The 24,093-nt window shown below is 39.5% G+C and overlaps 1 protein-coding gene across 1 annotated transcript in view; it reads left to right on the top strand.

Annotated features, from left to right (window-relative positions):
• Positions 1-24,093, top strand: part of LOC134356812 (ataxin-7) — a 145,132-nt gene that overhangs the window by 89,541 nt on the left and 31,498 nt on the right. The gene's annotated exons all lie outside the window — the stretch shown is intronic.

The following is a 24,093-nucleotide window of genomic DNA, read 5'->3' as shown; positions in this document are numbered from 1 at the left end:
CTAATCAAATCTGGTTCATTACACGACACTGAATCAAGAATAGTTGATCCCCAAGTGGGCTCAACCACAAGCTGCTCTAAAAAGTTATCTCATAGGCATCCCTTCCTAATTCATTCACTATATCTTGAAATCTGCCACTGCCTCTTCATTGAAGGTTGGTCCAAATTCTTGGATTCCTTTGCTACTAACGTTACCAGTACCTGAACCTGTGGACTGCACAGTTTGTGAAGATGGCTCACTGCCACCATCTTGAAGGTATGTAGGGTTAGTAGTCAATGCTGGTCTTGCTAGTGACTTCATTCTGTAAAGCAAGTAGAAGGAAAAGTAAGTTTTGTTTCTGTACAGTTTTTTCCTCAAAATCAGTCATGTTGGGTGCCAGAATCAGATTTATTGTTGCTGACAAATGATGCAAAATTTCTTTTGCAGCAGTAATTCAGTGCAAAGACAAAGATCAGTAGTTCCATTTATCAAAGAATGTATGCAATATACAAACTGAAATTCTTGCTCTTTGCAGACATCCACATGAACAGAATACCCCAAAAAATGAATGACAGTAAAAACATTAGCACTGCAAAGCCCCTTCCCCCCCCCATTTCAGCAAAGAGCATTAGCATCTACCACCCAACAAGCAAGCAATAACAAAGCCCCCCACGAGAGAACATGATCTGCAGTACAAAAAAAACATTCTCCTGACCAATTTGACATGTCACAGGTTCCCGCTGTCCCTAATAAAGGGGCAGAGAGGTGTCACAGCGCAAGAGGGGAGACCAACAAAAGCAAAACAACTCACTGATTTATGGTGTTAAAGGTTCTGCCACATCATTTTTTACCCCGAGTTCTCCAACTAGAGAATTGGCAGCAAAACCTCCCTCGTGAGTGAGTGTGTGTGAGTGTGAGTGAGAGAGAGATAGATATATATATATATATATATATATATATATATTCACTGAGTACAGAGAGCTCCAACAGCTAATTCGCTGTTCCAGATTTTCAGCTTTCTCCTGTGACGCTTCGATCAGCGGCATTGGTATAGGATCGGCTCGTCCTCAGGGTCGCAAAGGCCTGAGGAACCCTGAGGGTGCACTCATCCTCTAGGCCAATCCCTTGGGATATCGAAAAATAGCCAGTCAGTGAGCCCTAGGAGTGGGAACCATCACTGTAAAGAGCTGCAGTTTGAGTGCAGCTGCAGGTCAAGGGCACTGACAGAACCCATCCACCTTGAAGAAAAAAAGACATGTATAAATTCAGCCGTTTCCACAGATGAGCTCAAAGAAGCTGCTCTTTGGCACCATCGTAGCTCCCCCACCACTTTTCTATAAATTACAAAAATAATTAGCGAAAGAAAAAAAAAGAATAATATGGTAGAATTCATGGGATCATAGACAATTCAAAAATCTAATAGTGGAAGGGAACACCTATGTACTTCCTGTTACACTGCTGTCGTTTAGGGCAGCATTGAAGGTCCTTCATCTCTGGCGGTGTTAAGGAGTTCCTTCATTATGTCAGTAGTTTGGTTTTCACTACTGTCGGTCATGCAGGTCCCAGGTGGAGACTCTGGAATACCGTTGCACTCAGATGTAGAAGGATTCTTCTTTGCTGTTTCCGTAACAGTTTTGTTTTACCAGTTGGGGTTATTAGCCCTGAGCTGAACCCTCCTCTCCCGCCCGGAACCTGAAGGGCTGGTGGCCAGTGGACTTCTATCCTTTGACCTGTTTGGCATGGATAACCCTACCAAGAGCCAAAGCAGAAAGGCCTGAATGTAGCCAGCATAGCTTTCCAGGTCATTAAAGCATGAAAACCTCCAAACCACAACAATGTTGAATTGAACTGACTTTATTACTTACATCCTTCATATACATGAGTAAAAATCTTTATGCTGCATCTCCATCTAAATATGCAATGTGCAATTTATAGTAATTTGTAATATCTTGTTTGTACATTAGGACATTCAATATAACAGAAATACAATTGTATCAGCATGAATTAATCAGTCTAGCTTGGCGGAAGAAGCTGGTAGTCCTCTTGGAGCTGTGGAAGAGAACAAGCTGTTCCTAAATTGTTGAGTATGAATTTTCCAATTCTCCTACCTCCTCCCTGATGGTAGTAACAACAGGAGGGCCTGTCCTGGGATGTGAGGTTCCTTAATGGTGGAATGCAACATCTCTTAAACATGTGGTCAGTGGTGGAGAGGATTGAACCCGTGACGGAGCCGCCATACAAAAGTTTGATGCAAAGCATCAGGATGTTCTCCTCTGCACATCTATAGAAATTTGCATGTCTTTGACATACTAATCTCCTCAAATTCCTAATGAAGTAGAGCAGCCAATGGTGTCTTCGTGATTGAATCAATATGTTGGGCCCAGGAAAGATCCTTTGAGACGTTGATGCCCAGGAACTTGTAGTGTGGGAATTTGAGAATATGGTTGTTGATTTTGTTACCCCAGCAAATAATCTCAATCAAGTGTAGGTTGGTGATTTCAAGATTCAAGGTGCAATTTGCAAAACTAAATCACCTCCTTGCTCAGTGCTTTGAAAACCTTCATGTTCTGTGCTCAAAGTAAACTGATCACGTGTTTATTTTTCTGTGTTTTATTTTACCAATTCGGAAATACTCATTTATTAATCTAACAAGTGAGGATCTGTTAGCTTTTCCTGTTATTGACTTATGATACTGTACAGTTTTAATTGTGCATTTTAAAGACAATTCTAGAAAATTTCAGTAGAGATTTACTTTAGAATTGAGCTTATTCCACAAATGAAAAGATACAGTACAATCCACAACTGAACATCATGGTTTAATAGCTTCTATATTTTCTGATGAAGCAATGATTCAGACAGCATAACACACAGGATGATTAAATATTTTAGTATTTACTGAGCTTCATCAAAATGACACAAATGCCACATTTGAAGTAATATTAGTAATAAAGGTGGTGAGTTGTGAGCATTATCTGAGATAAATTGCACAATTATAGAAATCAACTTTCATTTTCCTGCCTGATTTTTTTCCAGTCATAAGTAGGGGTTGGATTATGTCATGTTTTGATTCTCCTTCTCTCAATAAAGTAATTGCAGGACCTCAACTTCAAATCCACTCCTTTACCTCCCACTACCTGCTCTTTATTTTAAATCATTTTTTTTGTGTCCATAAATTTATTGATCCTTACCTTAAGCACAAAATTTGACTAATCCTATATACTGCTGCTGAAAAGGGCTGCAAAGATTCATTGAATGAAGATGCATCCCCAGAATCATCCTTTTATCCTGAGCCTGAAACCCCCATTTCTCATCTTTTCAACAGGAGTAAACAGCAAGTCAGCATCTAATGAATTCAGACCCATAAATTCTATTTTCCATCATTCTTCTGTTCTTGAGGAGAAATTTAGATCTTGTGCTTTAACTACAGGGTATAAACAATACAACTTCAAAATGTAGTAAAGAAAATAGATTGAGGTTTTTATTTAATGTCAGCAAGTAGTTTGTGAGGTATTCTGTAAATTATGAATTGGGGGATGTGCATTATGGATAGAATAAGATTAGTTTAAATTTTATTTGCACAGAGCATAATAAAATGTTAGCAACATACATCAAAGTTGCTGGTGAACGCAGCAGGCCAAGCAGCATCTATTGGAAGAGGCGCAGTCGACGTTTCAGGACTGACGAAGGGTCTCGGCCTGAAACGTCGACTGCGCCTCTTCCTATAGATGCTGCTTGGCCTGCTGCGTTCACCAGCAACTTTGATGTATGTTGCTTGAATTTCCAGCATCTGCAGAATTCCTGTTGTTTGATAGTAAAATGTTACCTCTTTTCATGTTATTATCTAAAATCTAACCAGAAATGTATTAGTTGAATAATCCAAGATGCAAATAACCAATAGAATTTAATTTTACAGTAGCTTTAGTTAGACTGAGCTCTTTCCTGCAGTCTCAGTGCTTTTCCCCTTTCCCTCTTTCAGAATCTGGTTAATTATCACTGGCACGTGTTGTGAAATTTGTTAACTTAGCAGCAGCAGTTCAATGTAATACATAATATAAAAGAAGAGAAAAAAATAAAATTGTAATAATAAAAAATCAATTACAATATACGTATGTTGAATAGATTAAAATCATGAAATCATGCAAAAACAGAAATAATATTAAACAAGTGAGGTAATGTTCATAGTTTCAATGTCCATTTAGGAATGGAAGTTGTCCATTCACACTCCAAATCCAGTCTGCACTGTCCCTACCTAGAAATTTTCTTTGTTCCAAATGATCTATGAATGGGCAAGATGGAAGATTGTCAGAGCTGGAGAAGCTCCAGGAATCTTTATAGCTGTTGAAATGGTGTAGCACAGTTTTAACTCCAGTTGTATCTCAGGGCACAGTTGTCATTTAACAAGCGTCTTCCTGACCTATGGTATTGCATTTGTGTACGTTGGGTATATTGTTGGAGTTCGAGTTGACAATGAATAATCGAAAGTATTGTGATTTGCTTTCCCCATAACTTGGCTTGTAAATTTTTAATTACATCAGACATGATGAGTAGAGATGAGCTAAAATGAGAATGAATCATATATTTTGTAGAGGAAATGAGAGATTTAGCTGTTGGTAAAGTGTTTTTTGTTTTCACATTTACAGAGGAAACTGGAACGACATGAAAGTGCAAACCTTGTAACCTAATTTACATGTTAAACCTGTTGTTGAAATGTTTGAGCATAAATGAATCTCCGCCTTTTTTTTGCAGCTGCAGGAGAGGGAGAGATGGGAAACATGAAAAGGATGATAGATCGCAGTGGGACAGGGATCAGCATACCTGAACAGTAGAGTGAAATATGAGAGTAATTAAGAAGGAAAGTTTTGGAGGTCTACTTGGTCAGTATTTTCCTTGATAGTCATGATTGGTGGAAACTTCCTCCCATGCTGGCTCATAGAGCTGTCCCATTCCTCCACTTCTCTATAATCTTTTCTCTCTCTGCCCATTAACTCCTGGTTCTTCTCTTGCCCGGCTGCCATAGAGATTTTTTTTGTTGCCACTTAACCTGTGAACCCCACATGTAGTCATTCAGTTAACAGATACTTGCCCTTACAGAATTCGCAGATCACTGCACAAAATGTCAGATGGAATAAAGCTCAGTCTCTGGAATGTACGAAGGAGAAGTAAATGCTTTTTATTTTCAACTCTAGCTTCTGGGCACAAGCACAAATAAGGAGGCATTGCATTACAGAAAGTCACAATCTATAGTGCAGGGATGCCTGTCTTTCTATTGGATGTTGAAGAATGTCAGACCATCCGGAGGAAACTCGGTCACAAGGAAAACATGCAAGCTCCACATAAGCTGCCGTGGAAGTCAGGATGGAATAGCTTGCTGGAACTGTGAGACAGCAGCACCATTGTGTTTCCTAAAAATCCTAAGATGCCACTGAGTAGCATCTCAAGCCAATATGATTGTAAGAGTGTGACTGGAAGACTCCTGGTTTCTGGAACTAAATGTCTTATTTATGAGTTAGCAGTTTCATGTTCCTGGGTGGCAATATCTCTGAAGAAGTTCTGTTTTGGACCCCAACCATTGATGCAATTAATGAAGAGGGCAAGCCAGTGGTTATGTTTCATTAGGAGTTTGGGATATTTGGGATGGCACTAAAGACTCCAGCATATTTTTACAGAGGTACTATGGAGAGCATTCTAACTGATTGCATCGTGTCTGGTAAGGAGGGGCTACTGCCCAGGATCGGAAAAAGTTGTAGAGGGTTGTAAAGTCAACCAGCTCCAGCATGGACACTAGCCTCCCCACCACTGAGGACATCTTCAAAAGGCAGTGCCTTGAAAAGGCGGCACCCAACATTAAGGACCCCCACCACCCAGGACGTGCCCTTTTCCGATTGCTACTGTCAGTGGAGCAGGGACAGTAGCCTGCAGACACACTCAACATTTTAGGGATAGCTTTTTCTCCTCTGCATTCAAATTTCAGAATGGACAATAAACCTGTGAATATTATCCCCCTATTTTTTGCTCTCTTTTTACATAATTTAGTACAGTGGATTCTGGTTATTTGGGTCATCTGTTAATCAGGGCAGCTGCTTATTTGGGACAACTTTTAAAGAACAAAAATTGATAAGAAAATAACCAGGAATTTCTTTGCTTAACTGGGACAGGAGACTTGCCGAACAGTTTCTAACTAGCATCAGCTGCACCCACATGTGTGGCTGTTAGATATCACACATGCTTAGAGTGAACAATTTTTCAATGGTGTCAGTTGAGTGTGCTTGTGTTCAAAAGTAGTAATGTCTGTCGCTGATAGTTGGGGAGAAATAAGCAGTTAGACAATAGAAAAGTGCTTCAATTCCAAAACTTGGAGATGCCAGAAACAACGAGGAGTAAAAGTGAAATATTGTCACTACTTCAAGTGAGGAACTATGATGAATTTTGAAGCAGTTGACAATAATCTTGAATGTTATGAATGTTATAAATGAAAGTGAAGATTTGGAGGATGGAATCATCAATAGCATTGCTTAAAGGTAGCCCATTATCTGCACTGTTTTTGTTCATTTACAGTCAATCAAAGGAACATGGCAGTATACAGTGGAAGAATTCCTCTGATAATTATTAAGAATGAATGCATAATTTTATAGTATTCTAGTACTGTTAGTGCTCTAATTTGTTCTGTATTTCATTTAAATACATAATTGTTACATAGAACATAGAATACTACAGCATAGTACAGGCCCTTCAGCCCACATTATTGTGCCGACCCTCAAACCCTGCCTCCCATATAACCACCCACCTTAAATTCCTCCATATACCTGTCTAGTAGTCTCTTAAATTTCACTAGTGTATTTGCCTCCACCACTGACTCGGGCAGTGTGTTCCACGCACCAATCACTCTCTGAGTTTAAAAAAAAAACCTTCCTCCAATTACCCCCCTTGAACTTTCCACCCCTTACCTTAAAGCCATGTCCTCTTGTGGTGCCCTGGGGAAGAGGCGCTGGCTATCCACTGTATCTATTCCTCTTAATATCTTGTATACCTCTATCATGTCTCCTCTCATCCTCCTTCTCTCCAAAGAGTAAACCCCTAGCTCCCTTAATCTCTGATCATAATCCATACTCTCTGATCATAATCCATACTCTCTAAATCAGGCAGCATCCTGGTAAATCTCCTCTGTACCCTTTCCAATGCTTCCACATCCTTCCTATAGTGAGGTGACCAAAACCGGACATAGTACTCCAATTGTGGCCTAACCAGAGTTTTATAGAGCTGCATCATTACATCGCGACTCTTAAACTCTATCCCTCGACTTATGAAAGCTAACACCCCATAAGCTTTCTTAACTACCCTATCCACCTGTGAGGCAACTTTCAGGGATCTGTGGACATGTACCCCCAGATCCCTCTGCTCCTCCACACTACCAAGTATCCTGCCATTTACTTTGTACTCTGCCTTGGAGTTTGTCCTTCCAAAGTGTACCACCTCACACTTCTCCGGGTTGAACTCCATCTGCCACTTCTCAGCCCACTTCTGCATCCTATCAATGTCTCTCTGCAACACACATCAAAGTTGCTGGTGAACGCAGCAGGCCAGGCAGCATCTCTGGGAAGAGGTGCAGTTGACGTTTCAGGCCGAGAGCAACTTTGATGTGTGTTGCTTGAATTTCCAGCATCTGCAGAATTCCTGTTGTTAATGTCTCTCTGCAATCTTTTTTAGTTAAGTGGTAGTTTGTAGTTTTTTTTTTACCTTTTTAACTACTTCTGTAAAACTTCAGCCAATTGTGGCAGCTGCTTAAATTGGCCAAAATGTACTGGTCCTAATGTGTCCCATTCGACCAGAATTAGAGTTTGCTGTAATTAATTTTATTTTGGATATCAATCTTCAGTTACTGAAGATGATAAATTACATTGTTTTAGGAATAAATAGAACTAAGTCTTAACCCACAATCTTTTACTCTCTCATGGTTAGGTTTTTCTTGCTATTGAAGATTGTTTTCAGAAGCTATGACAGTGCAGTAAACATTCTTCAGTACCCTAGATGCAACCAGATGTGAAAACTATATACGTTGCTGATGAACCTGAAACTGAAGGAGAGTGTAATAATTAAATGTACTTTAGGATAAATATTTCAAATTGGACATTTTCTTAATGTACCTTATCTACAAAGTAGTTAAAAAGTAAAAAAAAAATGGTACTTCATTGAAAGCAAGATGGAAGATCTGGTAAAATCTGCCTGCACCTCAATAATTCATAAGAATTCTCCAGTTGTCTGTGAGATGACGTTAATCATTGGAATAATTAGTGAAAACTCGGAAGGTGTCAACAGATGGGACAGACTGACACAACAGACACATTGGGATTCTATCCATTCCATATAGTTATATGTATAAAACTAACACCAACTTTAATTCAGAGGAGCAAGATCTTGGGTTTCTAGACTTTCCTACCTTGTGGAAATCGTATGCACCATTCTGATATAAGCATATTGATACAATGTGTCTGAGTTCCACATGATTTTCATTAGGTTCTGTATGAAAACTTATTAATTTAACTCTGGTGTGGACCTCAGTACAAACTATTATAATAGTACAGAAACTAACTGAAGGGTAGAATAGAATAGCACACAATTCTATGAAATTGCAGTGGATTCCACTTAATCAGTCCATTGGTTAACTGGGGCAGCTGCCTATTTGGGACAACTCTAAAAAAACGAAATAAGTCAGGAAAATAGCTAGGACTCCCTTCATTTATTTGTGGAACTATGCCGCTTAATTGGGACTGGAGATGTTTGCTAAACAGTTTTTAACTAACATCAGTCAGGCGAACTTGCGTGGCCATTTGACACTACTGTGTTTTAAACAGTTTTAACTGATGTCATTTTTGTGTGTTTGTATTCAAAAAGCACTGAGTTTTGTCACGAGTAGTTGGCAAGAAATAGCAGCAATTCAGAACTGTTTTTATTCACTGTGGTTTAAAGCATTGGAGATGCCAGAAATGGCTGGGAGTAAAAATTGAAATGATTTCACTAGTTAAAGTTAGGAACTATGAAGAATTTGAAGGTATTGACAATCATCTTGAATGTTACAATGAAAATGAAGATTTGGATGATGTATTCATCAAAAGCATTATATGAAGGCAGTTCATTACCTACCCTAGGTGGCTGGAAATGAACAAAAATAGCACAGTCAATTGAAAGAACACAGCAGTATGTTGGTTGTCTGTTATATCTGATGATAACTGTGCGAGGGAGTTCTTGAAGTGGAAATGCCATTGCACTGGGACAGTTCCTCTCTCAATCTAGGAAGTCTGGGTTCAGTGGTGCTAGGACTTGTCACAAACTGGGGTTTTCCTTGGTTGCAGTGAGCAACCATGAATTCTTCTGTGCCTTATCATGCCCTTCATCCTTCACAAAGCGTTACAGAACCGCTTTCCTGGCTGTGAGATCTCATCAGAATCAGGTTTATTATTACTAGCATGAGTCGTGAAATTTGTTAACTTAGCAGCAGTTCAATGCGATACATAATATAGAAAGAATAAGTAAATAAATTGCTGAAAATCTATGTATACTGAATAGATTAAAATAGTGCAAAAACAGAAATAATATATGTATAAAAGTGAGGTGGTGTTCATGGGTTCAATATCCATTTAGGAATCGTATGGTGAAGGGATACTAAACTAGGCATGACAACCCGCTTTAGAGTACTGAAATGTTACATCTATCCAGTTATGTTATATGGTTCAGAATGTTGAACAATATCTAGTAACATGAGGAAACGAATTGTAGCAGCAGAGATGTGGTTTTTGAGGAGGATGCAAAGAATATCATGAACAAACGAATATCTAACGAGGATGTCATGAACAGAGCAAACACAAAAAGAGAAATAATGTATGAGATCATGAAAAGGCAATGTAACTTCATTGGGCATGTGATTAGGAAAAAGGAGTTAGAATGCACGGTAATTATGGGAAAGATTGAAGGGAAGATAGCAAGAGGAAGACAAAGACAAATGATGATGGAGACAGCAGCCAGAGAACTGGAAATGAATACCAATGAATTGATTCACTTGACCCAAAACAGGAATATGTGGGAGTCAAAGCTCAAACTGGGCATGGCACCTGATGATGATGATGATGATAATGATGAAGGGAAGAAGCTGTTCCTGAATTGTTGAGGATGTGCCTTCAGACTTTTGTACCTTCTTCCTGACGGTAACAATGAGAAGACAACATGCCCTGGGTGATGGGAGTCCTTAATGGGTGTCGCCTTTCTGAGACACCACTCCCTGAAGGTGTCTTCACATGCTAGGACAGGCATGTCCCTAACTGATAGCAATATGAGGCCCTCCAGTTACCTTCACCTAGTTTAGCCCACCTGTCGAAGCGATATATCAGGGTGTAGAGTCTGTCGCATAGAAGCAGCTGCTTGGAGCAACAGGCGTGAGCTGAGTGTCCAGTGGGACCAAAGGTGAGTGAGGTGCTGCAGAATTGTCACGACAAGTCCCTTCAGCAAAGGTGCTACCACTCTCGGGACACCCCATGCACAGCAGCTTAAACTGGATGATTCCTCTGTCAATAACTACAAACATTTGTATTAGGAACCAATGTACTTTTTTTTTAGTGCTGTAGTAGCATTGGTAGTGTTCTAATTTGTTCTGTATTCCATTTAAATATATAATTTGTTATTCAGTTAAATAGTTTGTCATTTTTATCTTTTTAACTTTCCATGAAACTTCAGCTAATGGGGGCAGCTGCTTAATTGGGTCAACATGTACTGGTCCTGATGTATATCAATTAATTGGAATCCACTGTATATGTAAATGTATAAGCAGTATAATTAATGAAATAAACAAGACGTACATGGCTTAGTAGCACAATTGTTCGTGATTTATTACATTACTGGGACTGCGTGTATAGAATAAGCCCTGTGTGTATTACATATTAACAATGAGGATATAAAGATCTCGTGAGGGAGAATGAGATTATGTTTATGTCAGACATGAAGGTGTAGTTCCAATCAATGGGTGTTTGCTAGCGTTGTTGGGGAGGGTTTTAAACAAGAATGGCACGGACCACAAACGCAAGAAGATCTGCAGATGCTGGAAATCCAGTGCAAAGCACACAAAATGCTAGAGAAGTTCGGCAGGTCAGGCAGCATCTATGGAAAAAGGCATGGAGATCGAACCCCCCCCCCCCCCATACCATTCCATGGGAAGGGAAAGAAAAACGGGAGAAAATAATACTGTAAAAACTGTAAAAATAAAAGAAAATCTAAGAACAAATGGGAATAATGAAACTATATGATGAATGAAAATGACAAAAAGGCAAATGGGTATGTCTTAGTGTATGCAGCATCTGTAGAAAAAAGGTAAATGGATATGCTGTGATGGTCAAGCCAGAGAGTGGTTGCAAAGAGATCAAAATGAGAGCTTAATTTTTAACTACTAGGAAGGGTGGATGGAGAGGAGAGAGTGATGGAGCAGCACTGCTAATGAAGGATGAAGTCAATACAGTTGTGATGGAGAATCCAGGCTTAGAACATGTTGAGTCTATTTTAGTGGGAAAGAAGACGCTTGAATACTAGGAGTGAAATTTAGATCCCCAAACAATGGTCACACTGGAAAGGAGAACAACTTAACAAGTAATAGCAGTGTTTAGAAAGAGCAGTGCAATAATTATAGGATACTTCAATCTTGTAGATTGGATTAATCAAAGTGGGATGTGTAACTATGACAAGAAGTTACTGAGGGTACAGGATTATGTTTGGAAACATTGACCTCACCTTTGCCTCCACAGGCGCACTCCTTAACCCACGGCTTTTGTTCCATATTCCAGCATCTGCGGTCTCTTGTATCCACAATGGAGTAAGCATAGAGTTACCCACTGTGTTGGCTAAGGAGTTTCACAGAAAAGTCAAGAGGGAAACAGTACGAGAGAATTCATGACTTTGTCAAAGTGTATCCTCGTAATGAAGGATTCTGAGGGAGGAAAAGACTACCATAGACAGTGAAGGTAGGAGATAGGGAAAGAGTTGAAAAAGTTCAAAGTAAATTTATTATCAAAGTGTGTATATGGTCACCATATACAATGCTGAAAGTCTTCTTCTTGGATTCATAATCTATAGAATAACAATCATAATAGAATTAATGAAAGACAGCAACTGGGGTTTTCAACCAGTGTGCAGAACACAATAAACTGCAAATACAGAAAGAAATAAATGATAAATAAGCAATGAATATCAAGAACATGAGATGGAGTCCTTGAAAGTGAGTCCATTGGTTGTGGGAAGATCACAATCATGAGGCAAGTGAAGTTATCCTCTTTGGATCAAGAGCCTGATGGTTGAGAGGTAGTAACTTCCTGAACTAGGTGGTGTAAGTCTTGAGGCTCCTGTACCACTTGCCTGATGACAGCATGACCGGGCTGATGGGGGTCCCTGATGATGGATGCTGCTTTCCTGTGATGTCCACTACTAACAGGTCAAAAGCTTTAAGTTCCTCGGAGTCAATATCACAAATGACCAGACTTGGTCCAACCCAACAGAGTTCACTGCCAAGAAGGCCCACCAGCGCCTTTACTTACTGAGAAAACTAAAAAAGTTTGGCCTGTCCCCTAAAACCCTCACTAATTTTTATAAATGCACCGTAGAAAGCATTCTTCTAGGGTGCATCACAACCTGCTATGGAAGTTGTCCTGTCCAAGACTGGAAGAAGCTGCAGAAGATCGTGAACACAGCCCAGCACATCGCACAAACCAATCTTCCATCCTTGGACTCACTTCACTCTGCACGCTGTCGGAGCAGTGCTGCCAGGATAATCAAAGACACGACCTACCCAGCCAACATACTTTTCGTCCCTCTTCCCTCCGGGAGAAGGCTCAGGAGCTTGAAGACTCGTACGGCCAGATTTGGGAACAGCTTCTTTCCAACTGTGATAAGACTGCTGAACGGATCCTGACCCGGATCTGGGCCGTACCCGCCAAATATCTGGACCTGCATCTCAGTTTTTTTGCACTACCTTGCGTTCCATTTTTCTATTTTTCTATTTATGATTTAAATTTTTAATATTTACTATCGATTTGTAATCCAGGGAGCGGGAAGCGCAGAATCAAATATCGCTGTGATGATTGTACATTCTAGTATCAATTGTTTGGCGACAATAAAGTATAAAGTACTTTTTGTAGGATTTTCCATTCAAGGGCATTGGTATATTCATACCTGGCTGTGATGCAGCCTTTCAATATACTCTGTACTACATGTTGATAGAAGTATGTCAAAGTTTTAATGTGATGCTGAATATTCGCAGATCCCTAAGGAAGTAGAGGTGCTGCCGTGCTTTCATCATAGTTGCATGCTGGGCCCAGGACAGGTCCTCCAAACTAATAACACCAAGGAATTTAAAGTTGCTGACCTCCTCCACCTGTGATTCTCCCATGAGGACTGGCTCATGGACCTCTGCTTTCCTTCTGAAATCAATCAGCTCCTTGGACTTGCTGACATTGAGTAAGAAGTTGTTGTTATGGCAGCACTCAGCCGAATTTTCAATCTCCCGACAGTGGTGTCAAAGGTGACAGTGAATGTAGCACTGGAGCTGTGCTTAGCCACACAGTCATAAGTGTAAAGCGAGTAGAGCAGGGGCTGAGCACACAGCCATATGGTGCACCTGTGCTGATGAAGATTGTGGAGGAGAGGTTGCCAATCCGAACTAACTGGGATCTGCATGTGAGAAAATCCACGATCCAATACCAAGGAGGTATTGAGGCCAAGGTCTTGGAGCTTATTGATTAGTTTTGAGGGGATGATAGCTTTTAATGCTGAGCTGTGGTTAAAGAGCATACTGATGTATGCATCTTTGCTGTCCAGATGTTCCAGGGTTGAGTGAAGAGCCATTGAGATGGAACCTGCTGTGAACCTGTTGTTCTGATAGGCAAATTGGAGCAATTCTAAGTCACTTCTCAGGCAGCAGTTGATATGTTTATCACCAACTTCTGAAAACTTCTCATCACTGTTGGATACAAATGCTACTGGGTGTTAGTCATTGAGGAAGGTCACCACGCTCTTCTTGGGCACTGGTATAGTTGAAACTTGAAGCAGATGAGTATCTCAGGCTGCCGAAGTGAGAAGTTGAGGTTCTCAGTGAATACAACAGCCTGTTGATCAGTACAGGTATTTAGTACTTGACCAGGTACCCCATCTGGGCTGGATGCTTTCTGTGGGTCCACCCTCCTGAAGGATGCTTGCACATCAGCCCCAGAGACTGAAATCATAAGGTCTTCAAGGAATGTTGGAGTTCGTGATGTAGGAAAACATACAAGTAAACTACTGGATTCTGGCACTATAACAAGGGGATTGGAAAACTGTCAGTGTTGACACCCATATTCAAACGGAAGCAAACTGCAGGCTTGTGAGCCAAACATTTATTTGTTAAGTAATTCTAGAAACAACTACTATGTAAGAAATGATAGCGTATTTGGAAAAGCAACCAACTTGAACAGAATCAGCATGAAGGGGAAATTGTGTACACCCCAGAACCTCAAACGATCCTCATTATGTCTTAAGTGTTTCTAATGGATTGGACAGAGGCCAAACTAGGAGACATTGTATTTGAGTTTCCTGAAGGGGTGTGAAAAGATGCATCACAAAGGTTATCACGAAGTAAGACCCCATTGGGCTAGAGGTGATACATTGGGTAGAGGATTTGCTCATAGGCAGCCTCTCTTGTCACCAGTGGGCTGCCACATGGATTAAAGTGGGACTACTGTAGTTTACTAAGCATTGGCTTGAAAAAGGGAAGTGAAATGGTATTTGGAATCAATGTGCAGAATATAAAGAACAGGCACGCCCATAGCAAGTAAAAGGAAGCAAAATGAAATACAGGCTGTTTATTTCAGTGGAGTTGGTGTAGAAAAGTGGAAATCTAACTGCAACCAGTGAGAATACATGCACTTCTGAACAAACAAACATCCCTCTTTGGGGTAAAGTATTTCAGTAGAGTCTATTCAGAGAATCTTCAGTAGGACATATGCAAGGAAATATTAAAACTGGTTTGATTACTACAAATTGGAGTTCAGAAGAACAAAAGTTGATGTTGTTCAAACATTACAAGACTCTTAGAGGCTAGACGGGGTAAATACGAGGAGAATGTTTCCTTTGAGTGGAGAACCGGAGCATGTGGTTTCAGTACAAGGAAAGCAAATGCAATGTTAGCATTCATTTCAAGAAAACTGTAAGAGCAAGGATGTAATGCTGAGGCTTTATAAGATGTTGATCATACCATATTTGGAGTATTGCCAACAGTTTTGAGCCCTATATCTAAGAAAGGATGTGCTAGCATTGGAGAGGGTGCAGAGGGAGTTCATACGAATAATCCTGGGAATGATAGGTTTATTAATGTACGAGGAATGTTTGATGGCTCTGGGTGCACTCACTAGAATTTAGAAGAATGAAGAGGATCTCATTGAAACCTAACAAATATTGAAAGGCTTAGAAAGAGTTAATATGTAGAGAATATTTCCGTTAGTATGAGAGTCTAGGATTAGAGGACTCAGCCTCAGAATTTAGGGGCATTCCTTTAGAAAAAGAGATACGGAGAAATTTCTTTAGCCAGAGAGTTGTGAAACTGTGGAATTCATTTTAAATTTGGCTGTAGAGGCCAAGTCATTAGGTATATTAAAGCGGATATTGATAGGGTCTTGTGAGGCTATATGAGTGGAACTTAGAAATATACTATAGGCTCCCAGTAGTCAGCTGGAATTAGAAGAGTAAAAATGTATGGAGAGAGAATGTAGTTGTGAAAATAATGAAGTTGTAATAATTTGATTGGGAATGCTGTACTGCTACAGGATTGGAATGGACAGAATTTGCTTTGCGTGCCCAGGAAAGTTTTCTCAAGCAGTATATGGATGGCCCAACTAAAGAGAGGCGAACATTTGATCTCCTGTGGAAAGAGAGGCTGGGCAAGTCACTGAAGTGCTAGTGGTGGACCACTTTAGGACCAATGACCATAATTCTGTAAGTTTTTAAACAGTTATGGAAAAGATATGACTGGTCCACAAACTAAATTCCTAAATTAGCACAGCGCTAATTTTGATTGAGTCAGGAGTTTGGAAGTGTTGGTTGGGAGAGGCTGTTAACAGGTAAAGGAACATTTGGCAAGCTAAAAGCTTTAGAATAAGATGGGAAAGGTTTAAGGCAAACATGTTCCTGTTAGAGTGAGGGGCAAGGCAGGTAGGATAAGGGATATTGAGACTCAAGAAAATGTAATACACATATGTCAGGTATAAGCAAATCTCTTGAGGTATATAAAGGATATAGGAGTACACTTAAAATGAAAATCTAGAGGGCATCAAGGAATAGAGAATCCCAAGAGATTTTATAAGCATATTAAGAGTAATATGGTAACTACTGAGAGAAGAGTTCCACTTCTGGTTCATGTTACGTGTACGTCTGGAGCCACAGATGATGGAGAGGCTTTAAATGAATATTTCTCATCTACGTTAGCTGTGGACAGGGCCACAGAAATTTGGGGAAGGGTGTGGTGAATCCTTGAAACGTATCCATGTCATGGAAAAGGTATTGGTGGCCTTAAGACATATAATGGTAGATAAATCTCTGGGACTTGACTAGGTTTATCCTAGGACATTGTGGGATGCCAAGGAAGAAATTGCAAGTCATATACTGACACTTTTGATGAGCGTACAGGTGGCATAATTCATAGATGACACCAACATTGGTGGTATAATGGACAGGGAAAAACATGATCTAAGATTACATACAACAGGAGCTAGATCAACTGGGAAGGAGGGACAAGAAATGGCTGATGGTATTTAACTCAGACAAATATGAAGTGTTGCATTTTTGGCAAGTTAAATTGGGGCAGGATTTAAACAGTAAATCACAGGGCACTGGAGAGTGTTGTCGAACACAGAGACCAAGAGTTACATATTTATTTCCTTGAAAGAGCAACACAGGTGGACAGAGAGGAAAAGAAGGCATTTGGCATTCCTGTCATCATCAGTATGGGCTGACGTATGGACCACTTCCGGTATATCCATACCATAACCTTCCATGTCTATCAAATCTTTTGGTTGATTGAGAAAAAGGAATCTATAATACAACACTGGTTCACAACTTATGGCTTGTCAGCACTGGTGATCTCAGCCCTGTAGGTTTTTGAAACCTGTATTACTTGCAAATAACACCTTGAGGAACTGGAAAATTACTGTCAACACACTGCCTTGTTAAAATCCTTCTGCTGGAACTAATATCTTCCCCCAGGCTAACCTCTCCAGAATTGAAGAACTTGTTGCCATGAGCTGCCTAGGTAGATGAGGCTTGCCATGTTATTTGCACGTCTGATATCAGATTCCCAAAACAGCAGCACTATTCTGACCTGGATCAAATATGAAGCAGGTGGATACAAGCTCAAGGGTATGCCTTTTGTAGAAATGCTTGAAACCAAGCACCCAGAGACCTAGGGGAAATACTGGAACAATGTGATGTAGGAGCAAGTGGGCAACTAGTCATTTAGGGCATTAAGGAATCAACCTCATTGCCTAAATGTAGGAATAAATTGGATTTTTAGTAATTTGCTAAAAAGTTTATTTAACTTGAGCATCATTGTTCAAGTTGAAAATGAATTTGCACAGAATATATTGCATTATTTTTTGATATTTTATTCTCTTAGTATTTTGGTTAAATAGGTGTAACTTCTGCCTAAAATTCTCAGTTCTTAATACAGTGTCCACTTCAGACTAACTAGTACTAGAGGCAGTGTAGAACAGAACATGATTTTCTTGTGTAATAGGTGGGAAATATGAGGAAAATTCAAGAAATGTCTGCAGTTCAGCAAGAAAATAAAACGTCCATTAGATAACAATGAAGGTATTAATTTTGCAAGTATTGAAAATGTTTGCCAAAATATTACTTATGCAGTACTCTTTTCGCTTCTACCACATTATAGAATACTTGCTTTAGTAAATCTTATAAAAATTGGCTTGCCAGTTTTTAAATTAAACTGGGAAGATGGAATTAGGGGGCATGAAGTAAAATGAATCAAACTTGTATTAAGGTGGATTTACTTTCATGCATTAAAATATTAAAATGTTAATCAAGGTGGTGAAAAGCTTTAAAATCAACAAAGGACCCTACAGTGCTTTAAAAACTTAATCAATGTTAACTCATTATTAGAGATGTAAAATTCTTTAGGATATTTAGCTGTGTTTTAAAGTGACAACTCATATGAAGTTTTTTTTTAATGAACAAAGTATGTCCCACAGATCTTGACTGAATTAAAATCAACAAAAGAATACCCTTTGTGCATCCTAAGTCTTGGTCCAGAATTACCCTGAGAGTGTGCATTGTTTGTGTTGGGCAATTAACTCAATTTCCTGCTTCCTTCTTGCACTGTATGATGAATTCATATTTGGAATACGTGTCAAATTGTTCATGGTAGATGTTCAGATATGAATGTGAGGTAATACTGGCAAACAATCATTACATTATAATATCATGGACAATATTTACTTGTCTAACATTCAGTTGTAACATTTCTTAAAAGTTTTGTATCCTAATTTTTAGCCCGAGAATTATTTTAATTTACTACTGTATTGACGAATGCTCATATTTAATAAATCTTGTAAAAAAAATTGTCAATTTAAAGATTTATGGACAAAACTTAGTTTCTTCCAATTGAATTTTAGATACTTAAAGCAATGACTTTGGTACCACCTGAAATTTCAGACCTGTGCCTCTGATTTCTTGTCTGCCATGAGCCTGTAAAGGATGTTGGATCAATATCTGAAGCTGAACCAGACTTGGTTATTTGTAATCTCCTCTTGATTCTGAGCGGAGCTTCAAATTATTTCCAAAGACCAATTCCTCTTTGAACATTATTGAACCTCCATTCATTCTTTCATCAGCTACTGACACTTTGCTCCATGTATCTATCATGTTCTGGATATAACTGTTCCAGGTGTTTTGCAGCTGCAATCTCCTCTTTCATTCTGCCTGCACTGTAGGGTGTCCCAGAATTCTATTTCCTGTATCTTTCTAATATTACTTTTTGCTCAGCAGCTGCATGCCCATTCACCTAATGGGTTTCGTGATCCACCAGCCTCTCAAGATTTAACTTAATTGCTGTTTATACTTGTATCCCTTCGTAGTCTTTTCTTCTTCGAACCTTCTCTATAACCTATTACTTGTATACAAGCTTTTAACTGAGGAAGATTTTAAGTCTCTTCCAATCTTGTGGAATCTACTCGCTTGACCATATTCGTAGCTCTCCAATGCAGATATCTATGTTTTATTGTTGACTCTTGTCTGATTCTGTCACTGTGGGTGTTTTGATAATTCAGATTCACTTATTTCAGTTGAAGTAATAAGGACATTTGGTTCATGTTCTTGTTAAGCTCAAGGATGTACAATGATTTTGATGTTCCTTCTGGTCAGGAAGAAATCAGTTCTTAAGCACAAGCGTGGGTGGGGAAAAGACATTCTGATACGATGAAACTGAAATTAGTTTATCACTTGCACCATAAATAACAGAGAATAAAAGAATGTTGGCATTCAAATGGAAAATCACTACTGTGCCCCTGATAAACATTATTGACAAGAACGGATAATACATCATTTGAACTAACTCTGTTTCACTTTTAGTTAACTTTTGTTTGTTTCCTCACACCTAGCTAATCTGTATTTTTGAATTGGCAATGGATTTATTGCACGATATTCAGCAATGGTTACAGTATACGTATCTGGGTGTCCAATAGTGTTAGTCATCTGGCAATTCACAAAATATTTTGTTATTAAAAGAAAGGTCATATTAGGATTTCAAAACTGCATAACAGTTGCAAAGATGAATTCCAGTTAAATTCTATGACCATATTTTAACCATTTTGACCTCCAGGACCTTTATGTCTGAGCATATCACTGTTTGCATGTATTACATAATCCCTAGCATGATTCATGTTCTTCAATGAGTAAATACGTTATGATATGAGGCATCCATGCCAGTTCACAGTCAAAGAGCAAGCAAATTGTAACTGGGTGTTATTGTGAAGATTCCTTGGATCAGCTTGTGCCGTTTTCTGTTGGGTTACTGTTTGTAATTGGAATTTCTTGTGTAAATTGCATGAGAACAGTTTGGCAGAACGCCCAGGTCAGCATGGAGTTTTCAGAAGGTTAGTGTGAATCTGAAATGTCCATGTTCTGTTTTCTTTTACTGTGATTAATCTACAATTAAAAACCATTATAGTTTGTTTTAACAACCCAAGTGGCGCAAGTAAATCAGAGTACATCATCTCAAAGTACGGGGTTAAGAGTTGTTACCCGTGTTGCATCCACACCACTCTCACTTTATTTAAGTGCTTTTCGGTAAAGGGAAGTGGAGCAAACTATACAGTGAATTCTGTTAAAGTGCTAAAGTTTGTATTGTAGAATCTATTGGTCTGTCTCCATCTCTCTGTCCCTCTGTCTCCCCCCACCGCCCCGTCCCTCTGTCTCCCCTCCCCACCGCCCCGTCCCTCTGTCTCCCCTCCCACCGCCCCGTCCCTCTGTCTCCCCTCTCCCCGCCCCGTCCCTCTGTCTCCCCTCCCCCCGCCCCGTCCCTCTGTCTCCCCCCACCGCCCCGTCCCTCTGTCTCCCCTCCCCCTGTCCCGTCCCTCTGCCTCCGTATGGAGACATTGTATGGTGACGAAACATTTGCAGATAGATTGCCAAGATTGGAGAACGACTCAACCCAACCAGAAACAGTTAACTTTTCAGATAAGATACCTTTCATCAGGATCCACTCCTTTAGAAGCTTTTGTTAAATAGTTTGTTATTAAAATTTCTACAGGAGTTCTACTTTGCCCCTGCAGAAAACTGAAAATACTTAGTGTCTGTATTTTTACGTTATTACTTTTAAAAGCTCATTTCAATAAACACAAAGGTGTGTGTTTGCTAATTTTCTCTGGCCTGCTGAAGAGCAAGTGTTGCCTTTTCCATGCAAGGTGCTTTCTGCAAAAGGGTTAAATTTTTAATATTCCTGATAAAGACGGCAATAAAAAGTCAATAAAGACCAAGCAACATGCATCTATTTGTAATGAAACTGTGTTCCTAGGATATTTTGAAATTAAGTCGAATAAAACTGCACATGGAGTGTTTGATATTTCATGATGCTGACATGAACTCATTAAATTTTGATGTACACTCCCAGTGTTTTACTGTTTCTTTAGAACTGGATGTTCTTTCTCCCCATCTTCCTGTCTGCAGTGCTTTCATTTAACAATGTAGTTTGCAGAGCTACTGATTTGTTTCATTCTCAAGTTCTTCCAGGTTTAGTGTTGGAAATATGGGCAAAGTCAATGTTTTAAATCTGTCCCTTTAAAACATTCAAAACTAAATTTCAGAGTAAATGGAAACAAAAGATATTTTTTGAACTTGTAGCATGGATGGGAGCTGAAGATGAGCACAGCTGAGCAATATACTTTAAAGTTCAATGGGATGCTTATAAAAATATTGATTATTGTGTACTTCTAATTTAAGGTATAAAATAGGTTGTGAAAATGAAATTGTGAAACCCTCATTTGTTTTCCAGGTAAAAAATTGTATTAGTGTTGCAATTGGCCCTACCACTGACAGGTGAATCATTCATGTTTACATGAACAATGTTGAGTTCCTGGGTTTATGTTGGAATTTGTTATTTATTTTAAAGTCCCTATCCCCTTTTGGGTCCATTTGGTTAAAAGGGGCAGTTTCTTACTTTCTTTAAAATGCTATCACCCATTTGCTTTCATGCTCATTTTAACTTTGCTTCTTGTATTAGCTCAAGTTCTTCCTTTAGCTCAGGCAGAAATGGTAGTATTAAAGTTATTTGACAATTTGAGTTTTCTTCCCCCCCCCCCCCCCACAGATCACTGTGGAACTTAATTTGATGCAATTCAGAGTATAATTGAAATAAAGTCAGTTGGAGTTTTGTGAAGTGAAGCTTTACATACATTGGGCCATCAATTTTTCATTTAAATTTAGAGTAGATTTTGTGGTTCTGATTAACAAGCTGTGTTCTGATCATTTTTAAATGCTTGTAGCCTGTGCAGCCTTTAGAAATGAGCATGGTGAGATTAGAGTGTGATATAGTGCAATGGGAAATTTAATTTGCCATGGGTAGCAGCTTTAACACTGCATTCTCAATGGTTTAAAAAATGATCTTGATTGCACTGTTTTTTGTTTTATAAAATCATCAACAAAAAGTTTAATGGTTTTAAGTTTGTTCTGCCCCAATGTGATTAATGAAATTCATTGAGCTTGGTCGCTCAGCAAGAACAAGAAGTGATAAAGGACAGTTCCACTTAATTTACAGTCATGATTGCTAAAACTGGTATTTCCATACAATGGGCAAATAACGTTCACACACTCATGGTGAAGGTGCCCTATATTATAGTGTTAGAGCAATTATCATGGCTTTGAAGGACAGTTCTAGCACACTGAGTTGCCTTTAGATTGAGCAATTTAACATCAGCTGCTATGCGTGGCGTGACTTTCAATTGCATTTAGCAGGAACTGTAGAAAGGTTATCTTATGACACTGCTCATAACTCTTTTGGTAGAAGTAGTCCATATCAGCCTAAAGAAGCAGCAGGGAATACCTAAACTTTTGTCAGTTTAACAAAGTGACCATCCTCCATGCCCTTCAGCTGGAGTACTATTAGACAATAGACAATAGGTGCAGGAGTAGGCCATTTGGCCCCTCAAGCCAGCACTGCCATTCACTGTGATCATGGCTGATCATCCACAATCAGTACCCCGTTCCTGCCTTCTCCCCATATCCCTTGGCTCCGCTATCTTTAAGAGCTCTATCTAACTCTTTCTTGAAAGCATCCAGAGAATTGGCCTCCACTGCCTTCTGAGGCAGAGCATTCCATAGATCCACAACCTTCTGTGTGAAAAAGTATTTCCTCAACTCCATTCTAAATGACCTACCCCTTATTCTTAAACTGTGGCCTCTGGTTCTGGACTCCCCCAACATCGGGAACATGTTTCCTGCCTCTAGCTTGTCAAATCCCTTAATAATCTTATATGTTTCAATCAGATCCCCTCTCATCCTTCTAAATTCCAGTGTATACAAGCCCAGTCGCTCCAATCTTTCAACATATGACAGTCCCGCCATCCTGGGAATTAACCTCGTGAACCTACGCTGCACTCCCTCAATAGCAAGAATGTCCTTCCTCAAATTTGGGGACCAAAACTGCACACAATACTCCAGGTGTGGTCTCACCAGGGTCCTGTACAACTGCAGAAGGACCTCTTTGCTCCTATACTTAATGGAATCTCTGGCCATGGTCTGGAAGGTTCACCATTGACCAAATACTTTATTGTATCATTCTCCTCTGTGATGTAACCACCAGAGGAGTAGCAACTGTGCACTATGGAGAGTGGCAAACTATGTTGGTGCAACTGCATTTAAAACTGAAGTAGATGGTGGTGAATCTCTGGAATAGTGGCATAGAGGTGGAGTTGATCTGCCATTATTGTAATAAATGGCTAGGCAGGATTGTAAAGCTGTTTGGTCTGTTCTTGTGTGTGCATTAACATTTGGAGGTTAACGTCAATATCTGTAGGTTGAAGGAAATCCCTAATCCTCTAGTTGACAACATGAACCAGCTCACATGTTACTTCCACTTAAGAAATTGTCTCTTTACCTTTTGGATCATGAGCATTTCAGATACTGGTTCTCCCTTGCTTATGTGTAGCCCAGAATCAAAAATGAATGTTAGGAGACTGACAGGATGGTTTTGTCAGTGGCTGCAGACATCTGCCGTGCTGGAACTTGCTAAATAACCCCACTTCTGATTTGCAAACTGTTCAGGTTACAAAGAGTTTATCTTAACCAGGGGAATTCCTGTACTTACATGTGTTCCATCGTTGGTGGATCCAACTCCTAAAAAGGCTTGCTTAACTGATGATTTTTATCTTTGGCTGATTGTAGCCCTTGACAAATACTACAATGATCCATCGATTCCATCGCAACACTATTTTCTAAACCTCTTTAATTAGTCTGGTACAAAGTAAAGCATTATTAAATGTGGAGAAATTGTAAAAGGAGTTTAAAAATCTTTGTTAGCAGCAATCGGCTTGACAGCAAGCAGTTTTAGTT

Source organism: Mobula hypostoma, chromosome 15 (genome assembly GCF_963921235.1).
Source record: "Mobula hypostoma chromosome 15, sMobHyp1.1, whole genome shotgun sequence".
Lineage (NCBI taxonomy): Eukaryota > Metazoa > Chordata > Chondrichthyes > Myliobatiformes > Myliobatidae > Mobula > Mobula hypostoma.
This window is presented reverse-complemented; position numbering and strand designations above follow the sequence as displayed.